Raw genomic sequence first — 12,355 nt, 5'->3', positions numbered from 1 at the left:
TCTCTTTAGCTCACAACAGATTATATGGGCATGAGTCTCTAGTCATTTACATGGAATTTATGCCAGTGTAAATCCGTTGATTTCAGTGGAACTTCGCCTGTTTTACACTAGTGTAAGTGAGAGGAGAACCAGGCCCCTTCTTTGGGATACTGAGGAGGGAGGGAACTCTAGAAAAGGAATTGATATTTCAGACAAGATTTTTAAATGCACTTTCATTCTATTCATTGGTATAGGAAACATCACTTTGTAGCCTATAAAAAAAAATTTGAGAGAGGCTCTTCCAAAGAGCCACTAAAAGTAAGTCAGCTCATCATGCTTAGTCTTGCTGCTCTGATAACTGGAGAGGCTCAGAGGTTTGTTCTCATGAGGAAGGCTTTTGAACCCCCGCAAGTGCAAGAACTCCTCATTGCCAACATGGACCTTGATGAAGTAGTTTATTCCAGCAACCACCTGAGTTTTAAACTCCACAGCAGTGAAGACCTCAAATTTCTTCCCTTCTTTTTCTTCCACCTGAAGTTTCACCTCGTCGGCAACCTGCTGCGCTTTCGGGGTGGCCGGCTGGGCGCCCATCAGCCCCCCGCACCTCCTCATCGTGGCGGCGGAACCTGCAGCCCGCCGCAAGCCAAAGCGCAGCTGCCGGCTGAGCAGCTTCCAAGCCACAGGGGGCTGCTCTGCCTTTGCTGCTGGCTCCAGCAGGGCTCCCGCAGCAAGCTCACTCCCCACCCCACTCAGCCCGGCCCCCTGCCTGACCAGTAGGGCCTAAAAAATAGGAGGGCCTAAGGCTAAAGCCACATTAGCCTAATGGGTAATCGGGCCCTGCCTGGAGACCTGGAGCAGGAGACAGTGTCTGCCCAGCCCAGGAAGAGCCATTAATAGAACCCGCTGTACCCGAAGACAAAGGGAGCAGGAAGTGGCAGCACTGGAGGGAGAGACTCTCCCTAATCCAGGAACAGGAAAGAGCCCCCCTCAGCCCAAGGCAAAGGGATGTGGCAGCCCTGAGGGGGAGACGTCTCCATTCATGTCTCTGAATTTAATATTTCAGACATGTAGAAATAGTCACCAGAACTCAGCTGGTCAGAGTTAAGGATGTTTGAATGCTGGGCAGTGAGAAGATTTCTCTTTGTGTGTGTGTGTGTGTGTATATATCTCCTGGACCTGGTTAGGTGCCACCGGACTGCAGTAAGGGGAACCCAAGCAACTGGGCCCCAGGATCCCCAGATAATTCAAGCCTCTGGGACTGGATCAGAGCCCATCCACTGCTCCAGTCTTGGGGTCCCTGGGCACATTCTTGGGGGGCTCTCTAGCCCCCTATCTGAGGCGTGAAACCCGCTGCCTAACCCCCAGTGCAGAGCTGACCCTCCAGACTCCCCCATGCCTGAATGCATCGTCTCACTGAACTCCAGGCCAAGGTGAGAGCCTGCTGGTTTCAGCTGAATTCTCTCCGGGGGGCACATTGTGACCATTTAACACACGGAGAGACTCTTTGCACACATCCAACATTATTGCTCTTTCACTTAATCTCTTAACCAGATAAAGCACAGGAGAGTTCAGATCCCGTAGCACAAAATGACCAACCTAACTGCAGTGCCCCCCACTAGCTCCCCCTTCCCTTGGGAGTCCTGGGGGCCATCTGGGCTCAGGAAAAGCAGGCAGGGCCCCCTCACCTCATAAACCTGCTGCATACTGGGGGATTTGCTCTCTCCTTTTGATTTGGAGACAAAGAGCGGGATCCAGGAAGGGACTCGGGTATTACAAGGCTGTATGTCACCACGTCTAAATTGCAGCTGCCTAGAAAGTCACTGGAATGACACTGTGAGCCACAAAGCCTGAGTTATGGGGAGATGTAAATGTCTTAGAATGGATGACACAAAAGCCAGCGTGCTAGGCAGGGAGCTGCCTAAGCCAGTCAATGGGAGATGCTGACCAGAGGGATGTTGTATAGGGAGTCCAGGCCTCTCACTCAGCTTTGTGGATTGCAGGGTTGTTTCTGTGACTGGCTAGTGCCCAATGTCCTTTGATAAATTTTGTTCCTGAGGTAAATCTGCCAAAATACAGAAAATTCAGAAGCAGCTTTCTCTTCTTAGGATCAAATTTGGAGCTGTCTGGGGGGTTTGAAGAAAGAGGGAGATGAGAATATGGTGTTAACTAGAGTGGAGCAAAGAAAAATCCAGCACCTGCTGGTAGGTGCCATTGTTACTCACCAATAAATCTGCACAGGGACGTTATCAATGCTCAGATCTTTGTGAGTAACAGCGAGTAACATGCTCCTCCCTTTGAGAGGCTATTTATTGTTTCCTCTGTGCAAAGCAATTTCTGTTCTGGCTTAATGTAAACTGAACAGGAGGAAGGAGAATGAAGGACATTATATTACTTACTGAATAATGCAAGTCATTTTCTTAAAAACATGATGTGACCAGGGTCACAAGGGAGCAACTGAGGTTACTCAATTCTGGCAAACTGTAAAAATGGGGGAGCCACTCCCCAAAGCTGGTGGATTTTTCCAATATTTAGATTTACCAAGCCAGCATGAAACCGCCTCTATGGTACCTCACTGGTTACCCAGAAGCCAACAACAAAGTTAAAGAAACCCAGCCTTAGGCCTCCACCCAGACACCCAAGGCAAATATGATGATCATTACTGAAAATCTTATTCATCATATAAGAAAGTTCTACCTGTTATATCCTTGGGGCAGCCGGTGTAGGAAGCAATCACTTGAGGCCAGAGAGCAGACAGCTAACCAAAACCTCCATTTTATTTACAGAGACAGAGAGCTCACTCAGCCGGTTGAAACCGGCTGAGCTATCCCTTAATAGTCTAACTCAGTTGCCATAGTAACAAAACCCATGACAACCAAATACACAACATATTCCTCCCCCCCTAATAAGAACATCCCCTAAATAAAACACACACTAAACTAGAGAAGGAGGGTAGACTGCCTCCATTCCCGGCTAAACCCTGGGGATTATTTTGCCCCATAACCGTGGGTTCGCCCTAACTAAAGATCCAGCCGATGAGGAGGCCTTCTGTCTCTAGGTGGATTACGGCGAACTTCTGGTGTTGTTGCACCCGAAAGTACTAGGGGCTCAGGGTCCGCAGCACGAATAGGTGAGGAGGTGGTATCAGCTCGTGCTGGGCAAAGGGGTATCTCAGCTGCCGGCAGTAATGGAGGAGAACAGTCAGGAACAGGTGACTCATGATTCGGTGTCTCACCAGGAGGGGTGAAGTCAGACCCCTCAACTGCAGATGGGTCCTGAAGACTGGCATGACCTGGCAACAGCTGATCTACATGTCGCCGCCAGGTAAGATTATCTGCAGTCCGGACTGTATAGGAAACAGGTCCTGTTTGAGTGATGACTGTGGCCGGGACCCATTTAGCTCTGGAAGTATAATTCCGAGCCAAAACTGGCTGTCCTGGGCTAAAGGTTCGGTCTTTTGCTCTGGGTGCCCGTCTGATGACTTGATATTGCTGCTGATGTTGCACAGTTTGCCTGGGTTCAGAAGGTTTCAGCAGATCAAAGCAAGTGCACAGCTGTCGTCCCATCATTAGAAAGTCTGGGGAAGCCTGGGTCGTAGCATGAGGTGTGTTTCTATAGGAAAGTAAGAAGGTATCCAGACGCTTTTGAATGGAGTGTTGTCCCTTTGCTGATTTCAAAGCGTTTTTCATTGTCTGCACAAATCTTTCAGCTAATCCGTTGGTGGACGGATGATATGGTGCTGACGTGATGTGGTGTATCCCATTTGCCTTCATAAAATTTTGAAACTCCTGAGAGACGAACTGCGGTCCGTTGTCGCTCACAAGTTGTTCTGGCAGACCAAAACGACTAAAGAGTCCTCGTAGTTTTTGGATAGTACTCTCTGCAGTAGTGGACTGCATTATAGAGACTTCTGGCCATTTAGAATGGGCATCTACTGCCACCAAGAACATGCTTCCTTCAAGGGGGCCAGCAAAGTCAACGTGAATACGTTGCCATGGGTTTTCAGGCCCGTCCCATGGGTGTAGGGGTGCCCACTGGGGTGCATTTCTTACACCCTGACATGACATACAAGCTTTTGCCTTCTCTTCAATAGCACCGTCCAATCTAGGCCACCAAAAATAGCTTCGTGCAATTTCCTTCATGCGCACTATTCCACAGTGACCGGAATGTAGCTGTTCTAACATCTGTGATCTCAGGGGTGGTGGAATAATGACACACCTCCCCCACAACAAACAACCAGATTGGACCGATAACTCCGTCCGCCTGAACATGTAGGGAATAAGGTCGGGTGAGACCGGAGAGGTTTGTCGAGATTTTCCATGCATCACCAGGTCCATAACTTGGGATAATACTGGGTCAACGCGGGTTGCCTTCTTTATCTGAGTAGCAGTGATGGGTGTATTCTCTACCTGTTCAAAGTAGAAGATTTCCTTTTGGGCACTATCTTGATGTTTGACCGGTAAAGGCAACCTTGAGAGGCCATCTGCATTGCCGTGCAGAGTGGATTTCCGATATTTGATTTCATATGTGTGTGCAGAAAGTATCAATGCCCAACGTTGCATACGACTAGCAGCTAATGGGGGAATGCCTGTGTAGGGTCCAAAAATTGATGTCAGAGGTCCATGGTCTGTAAGAAGAGTAAACTTTCGCCCAAACAGGTACTGATGAAGCTTCCTAATTCCAAAAACAATTCCTAATGCCTCACGTTCGATTTGGGCATAGTTAGTTTTCAGGCCCGTCCCATGGGTGTAGGGGTGCCCACTGGGGTGCATTTCTTTGCTTAGAGTGCGTGAAGCAAAAGCAATAGGTCTTTCTTCTCCCGAAGGCATAATGTGTGACACGACCGCTCCCACTCCATAAGGGGAAGCATCACAGGCCAATTGCAGGGGTAAGGATGGATCAAAGTGTGTTAGAACTTCAGAATTTAACAATGCATCCTTAGCTTTGTTAAATGCAACATCACAGGCTTCAGTCCACTTCCAGGCCTTGTTCTGCCCAAGGAGCTCATGAAGTGGTTTTAGCAGTGTGGCTAACTGTGAGATGAACTTTCCATAATAGTTCAGTAGTCCTAGAAATGAGCGCAGCTGGCTTACATTTCGAGGTGGGGGAGCCTCCACAATAGCTTTAACTTTTGCAGGGGCCTTATGAAGACCTGCAGAATCGATGATGTGTCCCAAATATTCAACAGAGGGCTTGAAGAATTCACACTTGTCTTTGCGAACTCGTAGGCCATACTCTTCCAGTCTTTGTAGGGTAGCCTCTAAATTCTTTAAGTGATCCTCTTCATTTCTTCCAGTGACCAGGATATCATCCAGATAACACTGAACTCCTGACAAGCCACACAAGATCTGGTCCCTAGCCCTCTGGAACAGGGCGGGAGCCGATGTGATTCCGAAGGGTAGGCGACAGTATCGATAAAGCCCCTTATGAGTCACAATAGTCAACAGCTCTTGGGACTTTTCATCAACGTGCATCTGTAAATATGCTTGACTCAGATCAATCTTACTGAACTTTTGTCCCCCAGCCAGGCCTGCGAAGAGGTCATCGATGCGGGGAAGCGGGTATTGCTCTGCACACAACACTGGGTTGACAGTGACTTTAAAATCACCGCAAATCCGGAGAGAGCCATCTTTCTTCACTATTGGAATGATAGGAGTGACCCATGAGCTATGGGTAACTGGTATTAGGACTCCATTGGTGACCTGGCGCTCCAGGTCTGCTTCAACTTTTGGCCTGATGGCATATGGCACAGTTCGGGCTTTCAGATATTTTGGTGGACTGCCAGGTTTAATGTTCAATGTCACAGTGATTCCCTTCATGCTTCCCAAATCATCTCCAAAAACAGCAGCATGTTTCCTTAGTATAGGGGTTAGACTGGTTTCTTCTTTAGTCATCCGGTGCACTTCTGCCCAGTTCAGCTGAATCTTCCCAAGCCAAGACCTACCCATTAAGGCTGGGTAGTCACCTCTCACCACAAACAGTGGCAATTTAGCCGCCTGTCCATTGAGCTCCACCTTAACATCAATAGTGCCCAACATGGGCACAGCTTCACCTGTATACGTCTTCAGAACAGTTTTTGTTGCCTTAAGCGGAAGATGCTGTAGCTTTTCCTTATACACAGTCTCAGGAACCAGCGAGACAGCTGCACCGGTGTCTAGTTCCATGCGTATAGGTTTGCCCTCCAATAAGGGGGTTACCCAGTAGTCATGTGAGCCCGCTGCCAAAGACAAAACATGCAGTGGCACTTCCTCTTGTGATGAGGTGTCTCCTTGATCATCCTGGGTCTGCTCTAGAGTATGCAAGGTTCCTCTTTTGTCGGCCAGACCACAGGCCTCTTTTTCTTTTGTTTACAGGCATACTCAATGTGTCCCTTTTTGCCACAGTGTCGAGACACCAGGTCCTTACACCAGCATTCTGATGCCTGGTGTCCTGGCTTACCACAGCGGTAACATTCTTGACTCTGCACAGTTTTGTGGGTCGGTTCTTGTGACACTTTTTGCACCCTAGGGGGTGCACCGATGTATTGTGCCTCCCTTGTAGCCAGTTCCATGGAGACAGCAATATCAACAGCCTTCTGTAAGGTAAGCTGAGCCTCTGTCAGTAGGCGCTTCCGTATAGCTTCACTGTACAGGCCACACACTAGCCTGTCACGCAGGGCATCATTTAACATTTCTTTAAATTCACAGTGTTCTGCTAGCTTTTTTAGAATGGCTACAAATTGTACAACTGTTTCATCTTCCTTTTGGTCTCTTTTGTGGAACCTATATCTTTCAGCAATTCCAGTGGTTTTGGGGAGAAATGAGACCCCAGGATTTCCACAATGTCACTGTAAGATTTAGTCTCAGGCTTAACAGGGTGTAGTAAGCTGCGTAGCAGAGAGTAGGTTTTAGCCCCTACAACAGTTAAGAATATTGGCACCTTCTTCGCTTCTGTAATGTCATTTGCAATACCAAACAGCTCAAAACGCTCAGTATACACATGCCACTGCTCTGTATTCTCATCAAAAGGCTCCAGGGGCCTGGTCAGAGTAGCCATGATTTTAGTTTCACTTTCACAGTCAGTGCAAACAAGCAGCTTTTTTTGTTTGTTTGTTCTTTACCTTAACTTCTACTGCCTTCTGTTACTGGAGCAGCACCGGAATCCCATCGTCGTCGCCAGTGTTATATCCTTGGGGCAGCCGGTGTAGGAAGCAATCACTTGAGGCCAGAGAGCAGACAGCTAACCAAAACCTCCATTTTATTTACAGAGACAGAGAGCTCACTCAGCCAGTTGAAACCGGCTGAGCTATCCCTTAATAGTCTAACTCAGTTGCCATAGTAACAAAACCCATGACAACCAAATACACAACACTACCAATCCCGAAAGATCAGACACTTTACCTCCCAAGTTAATGAATATTTCAGATCTTATCCAAATTCATGCTTACAGCCAATTCTTATTAACTCAACTAATGTTTATTAAAGAAGAAAATAGGTTAAAAGAGAGATCAGCACACAGACAGATGAGTACAGTTCTGAGATCAGATTCATAGTAGAGATGTTGAGCTTTGCAGTTGGAAAGAGTTCTTACAGAATTAGGGCTTGTCTACACCATGCAGCTTCTAGCGACAGCGCTGTGTCAACACACAGTCTTGTTGCTAAAACTCAGTCTATGTAAACGCTTTTTTTCAGTATTTTGTGGGCACTTTTGCTGAAAAAATGCTTCCACACCTGCAAGCAGTGTTCGCTTTTTCAGTGGGAGTGGCATTCACACTGCCACTTGCCGCGGCAAAACTTTTGTCTTTTGGGGGATGGGGATGGGGGGGCTTTTTTAAGCACCTGTGAAAGACAAAAGTTTTGTTGACAACTTGGTAATATAGACAAACCCTTAGTCCATAGGTTACAGTCCAATGTCCATATTCAGGGTGATCCAGGTGGGATTGGAGATCTCAAACTTATGATTTAAAGGTTTCCCTGATAAAGCACCAAGCAGATCTGTGATTAAAAGGATCAGGTCCCAAGGGTCTCTATATAATCCCAGGCTTCTCTTTACAGTTCAGTCTTTAGGCGAACTTATTTCCTAAGCATCATCGGTAACTAACTACACAGACCAACATAAGGCAACTGCCCATTTACTACCATTCACAGGTGATTTGCAGAAATTTAGGAACCTTGGGTAATTTTACCATAGAAATGTGGTGCTGAGTCAGCAGCCAGGCAGAGGTTTTCTGGATTTCAGTGGCACCTAATTCTGGGAGTCAGGGATCTAAACCTGGGCTTTAGGCACCTAAGTCCAATTGCAGATTTGGGTCGTCACCTCTCCGTGCCTCAGTTTCCCATCTGTGAAATGGGGATAACGTCACTTACCTTCACTGTAAAATGCTTGAGCGCTACAGATGAAAAGTGCTATGTAAGCGCTAGGGGACAATGCTGATGATGAAATGACCCATGAGTCTTATGTCCGTGAGCTGCCATCACAGGGAAAGAGAAACTTACGGGCAGGAAATTGTTTCTCATTTTGACTCTCTGGGCTGGTGTATCCAGGACCAAGAGCAATTCCTGCTGGCTCAGCTGGGGGAATTGGACAGGGAGATTGGGAAGAAACTAGGTGAAAATGCCACCAACTTTTCCAAGCCAATATCTCATCTCAACAAGCTCATCAGTGAGCTGGAGGGGCAGGGCCAGCAGCCGGCAAGTGAATTCCTGCAGGTGAGACTGTTCCAGCCACCCAGATCCCTGCACAGAGACAAAACAGCTCCTGAATCCTGGGCACTGGCGTCCAGCACTCTGAGATCGCAGTGTAACTCGGCGAGTGCATGGCAGAGATGGGAATTATAACAGTTCTTTGCAGAGTTACAGACATGGCATGCAAGAAGGAGGCTGAGGTGGGAGGGGAGGAGCGAGGACACGGCACACTCAGGGGAGGGGGCAGAAATGGGCTGGATTGTAGCCCTGATGGAAGTCGTGGAGTGGGGGTGGGGCCCAGGGCAGAGATGGAAGTCGAGCACCCCCCCCCCGGCATAATGGAAGGCTCCCCACTTTGTGAGGTATTAGACTGAAAGCTCTTTTCTGTCCTTTCCCCCTCTAGGACATCAGAGGCACCACGAACAGGCACGTGGCTCCTTCTCACCCCCACTCACACTTCTTGAGCCTGGGCAGGGGCTGGACACCAGGTGAAAGCCACGTCTCCCCAGGGCACCTCAGCACAGTGTGCGGCGCAGGGGTCCCATTTCCGCTACTTTCACTTTGTTCAAATTAACCTTGAGGTTCTCAGCCCATGAACAAAACAGTGAATTCACCAATCCCGTGGGAAAGATTATAAGAACATGAGAACGGCCACACTGGGTCAGACCAAAGGTCCATGTAGCCCAGTGTCCTGTCTGCTGACAGTGGCCAGTGCCAGGTGCCCCAGAGGCAACTAACAGAACAGGCAACGATCAAATGAACAGAACAGGTCATCGTCAATTATTAACTTGTTGTTCCATCCTGGGGGGACTGGCTGCCTGTAGACACTGGGGATGTAACATGGGCCTTTCACTGCCAGCTCTCTGCTTACCATAGGTGCAGACTTTTAATTTTCCCATGAAGTGCTCCAGCCCCCAGCCCCGCCTTCTCTCCACCGCTTCCTACCCCTGATCCAACCCTTCCCCAGAAGCCCCGCCCCCCCACACCTGCGGCTTGCTGCTCTCTGCCCTCACCCAAGCACTTTCTCCAGCTGCCAAACAGCTGATCAACGGCCCCATCGAACAGCTATAGCAGGTGGGTTCTGAGCACCTGCTATTTTTTTCTGTTGGGGTTTGAGCTCCAGAGCACCCCTGGGGTTGGTTCGTCTTCTGCTTAGAATAACGGGATTGAGCAGAGACCAGGTATAAACAGGGATATACAATGAGTCTTAGCCCACGTACTGCTGTTAATGGGTATAACAAGGCATGCTCTTGGGGGACACTACTGAGAGGATCAATTCAGGAAAGAGCAGGGCATTCACAGCCCAAGGCTACACCCAACCAGCCAAACAGAGAGGACTTCACTTTCATCCCAGTGGCTAAACAGAAGTCAAACAAGCAATTCCCTCCAGATTCCCAGTATCACCACCAGCCCCACTCTATATGGGGATGAACAGATATGAAAACCAATACCCCAGTAAAAAAAAAAAAAAAAAGTTACAAGCCCCATACCCAGGTCAATATACAAGTCAAATCTTACCCACAAATCACGCTGTTGCCAATCCTTTAGAATCTAAAACCTAAAGGTTTATTCATAAAAAGAAAGAAATATAGATGAGAGTTAAAACTGGTTAACTGGAATCAAATACATACAACAATTGCAAAGTTCTTGGTTCAGGCTTATAGCAGTGGTGGAATAAACTGCAAGCTCAAATCAAGTCTCTGGAGTACAATCAAAACAGCTTTGGATGGGTCGTTCAGTCCTTTCTTCAGAGCTTCCGTTTCTAGCAAAGTTCCTCCAGATGTTAGAAGCAGGACTGAAGATCAAAATATAGGGGTTTCCAGGGCCTTTTATATCGTCTGCCATGTGGACGGAAACCCCTTTGTTCTTACTGTGGAAAATCACAGCAGCAAAATGGAGTTTGGGGTCACATGGGCGAGTCACAGGTCCATGCATGACTCAGTTTGCTGGTAGAGCAGCCATTGCTCACATGCTATCTTGAACATTTCCAGGAAGGCTCCTCAGAAGTAGACTGGAGTCTCCCAAGGTCCACTGTCAGTTAAGTGTTTCTTGATTTGGCACTTACTCAAAATAGTCCTGTCTCAAGAAGCTGACCTAATGCTTCACTGATGCTACTTAAAATCAAACACATTGAGAAACAAGCAGAGAGCCACTATTCATAACTTCAAATACAAAAACGATACACACATACAGACAGCATAACAATAACCAGCAAATTACAAGCTTTTCATAGACACCTTACTTGACCTTCTTTGTATAATATTTGGTGCAGCTCTAGGACCTTGGTTGCAACAATGATCTATACGGTCACAGTTCATTTCAGTAACATCACCATGGGCAAATCGGTAAGGCCTAAATTTTAAACAATGGCCTAATTCTGTATGTCTTGAAATACCCCTTCAAAATACGGGACTCCAGGGCACGTGTTCCAGCTGCATCCACAGCAGGAACTGGAGTCAGTGGGCGCTGCGGGTGCCCAGCCCCTTGGAGAACCAGCCCCTCAGCACTTAGGTCAGTACCCCAAATTAGGACCCTAAATCAAAAGAAATTATTGACAGTTGGATCCAGCCCCTCAGTGTGCTCTGGCTCCTATGCCGGCCAGAACGGCTGTTTGTGCCTCCTCCCCAGCAGCTGCAGGCACAGGGAGCGCCCCTGGGATGGGCGGGAGGGAGTGGGGTTGGGGCAGGGACAGCCTGGAGGAGGGAGGGGTAGAAAGGACTAGAGGGGTGTGGCCAGGATGAAGCTGCTTCTCTTATATCCTGCACCCTGGCAAAGCCCCTTAGGACCATTAAAGCTGCGATGCGGCTCTGGCTGGAGCTCAGGACTTGCCTGGCTGCTGCTAAGGTCTGCACTGGCCCTTGCAGTCACTGAATAGGGGGCCTACTGAACCACCCCTCTCTCTGCCTCAGTTTTCCAATCTATACAATGCCTCTGTGTCTCTTCGCATTACAGTCTATGGAGGACGAGGGCCTCACAGTGCAGAGCTCTGAGAAGACGCTGAGCAAGTAGACCCAGAAAGCGAATGAGTCAGTGTCCTGATCCTGAAAAGTCTCAGTTTACTGAGAAAGGGGCAGAGCACAAAAATGCCACCCTAGCTGTCTGACTGAATGTCTCTCAGTAACCAGCTGCACACGGTACATCCCCAGGGCCCGGGGAGAGAAATGACAGGTACGATATGCACCATTCCAGTCTTTTCCCTTCCTGTAACCGTGTACCAAAGCACTGAATCTGCTCTGCTCTGCAATGCTGCGTGAAGACCCAGGTACCTGAGACAGCCGCAGGAGAAAGGTGTTTGAACGATGCCGGCAAATCTCAAGCCCCGCGGAGACCAGCAAAAGATCAGCACTTCCCTCTGCTGAGCTGCAACGTCTATTAACCATGTTGTTAAACTGCTGCGACGCTGGACCCGGGTAACTAGCTGCATCCGCAGCAGCATCTCTGCCCAGCACGGCTCCCCCGCCACGGCTGAATTCCTTCTCCTTGTCCCTGATGGCGGCTTCCCAGACTGCCCCAGGCCTCCTCAGTCTGTCCCCACATCCCCTCCTGCAGCCGCAACTGGCAAGTGGCCTGAGAGGTCTCTGTTTATCCCACACCAGGTCCCTGCAGCCCCTAGTGCGAGCTCCCCGCACACCCGCTGCCCTCGGCCATTGGGCCCCAGCCCTCACCTTGGGGACAGGAGCTTGGTCTCCCTGCAGTCCCTGGTCTCTCTGCTGAGA

The 12,355-nt window shown here is 48.7% G+C and overlaps 1 protein-coding gene across 1 annotated transcript in view; it reads left to right on the top strand.

The window, feature by feature from the left end:
* Nucleotides 1-12,355, top strand: part of LOC123346632 — a 36,504-nt gene that overhangs the window by 12,438 nt on the left and 11,711 nt on the right. The window lies entirely within an intron of this gene.

The sequence above is a fragment of the Mauremys mutica genome, chromosome 12 (genome assembly GCF_020497125.1).
Source record: "Mauremys mutica isolate MM-2020 ecotype Southern chromosome 12, ASM2049712v1, whole genome shotgun sequence".
NCBI lineage: Eukaryota > Metazoa > Chordata > Testudines > Geoemydidae > Mauremys > Mauremys mutica.
The sequence above is the reverse complement of the archived record's forward strand: the minus strand, read 5'-3'. Positions and strand labels throughout refer to the sequence as shown.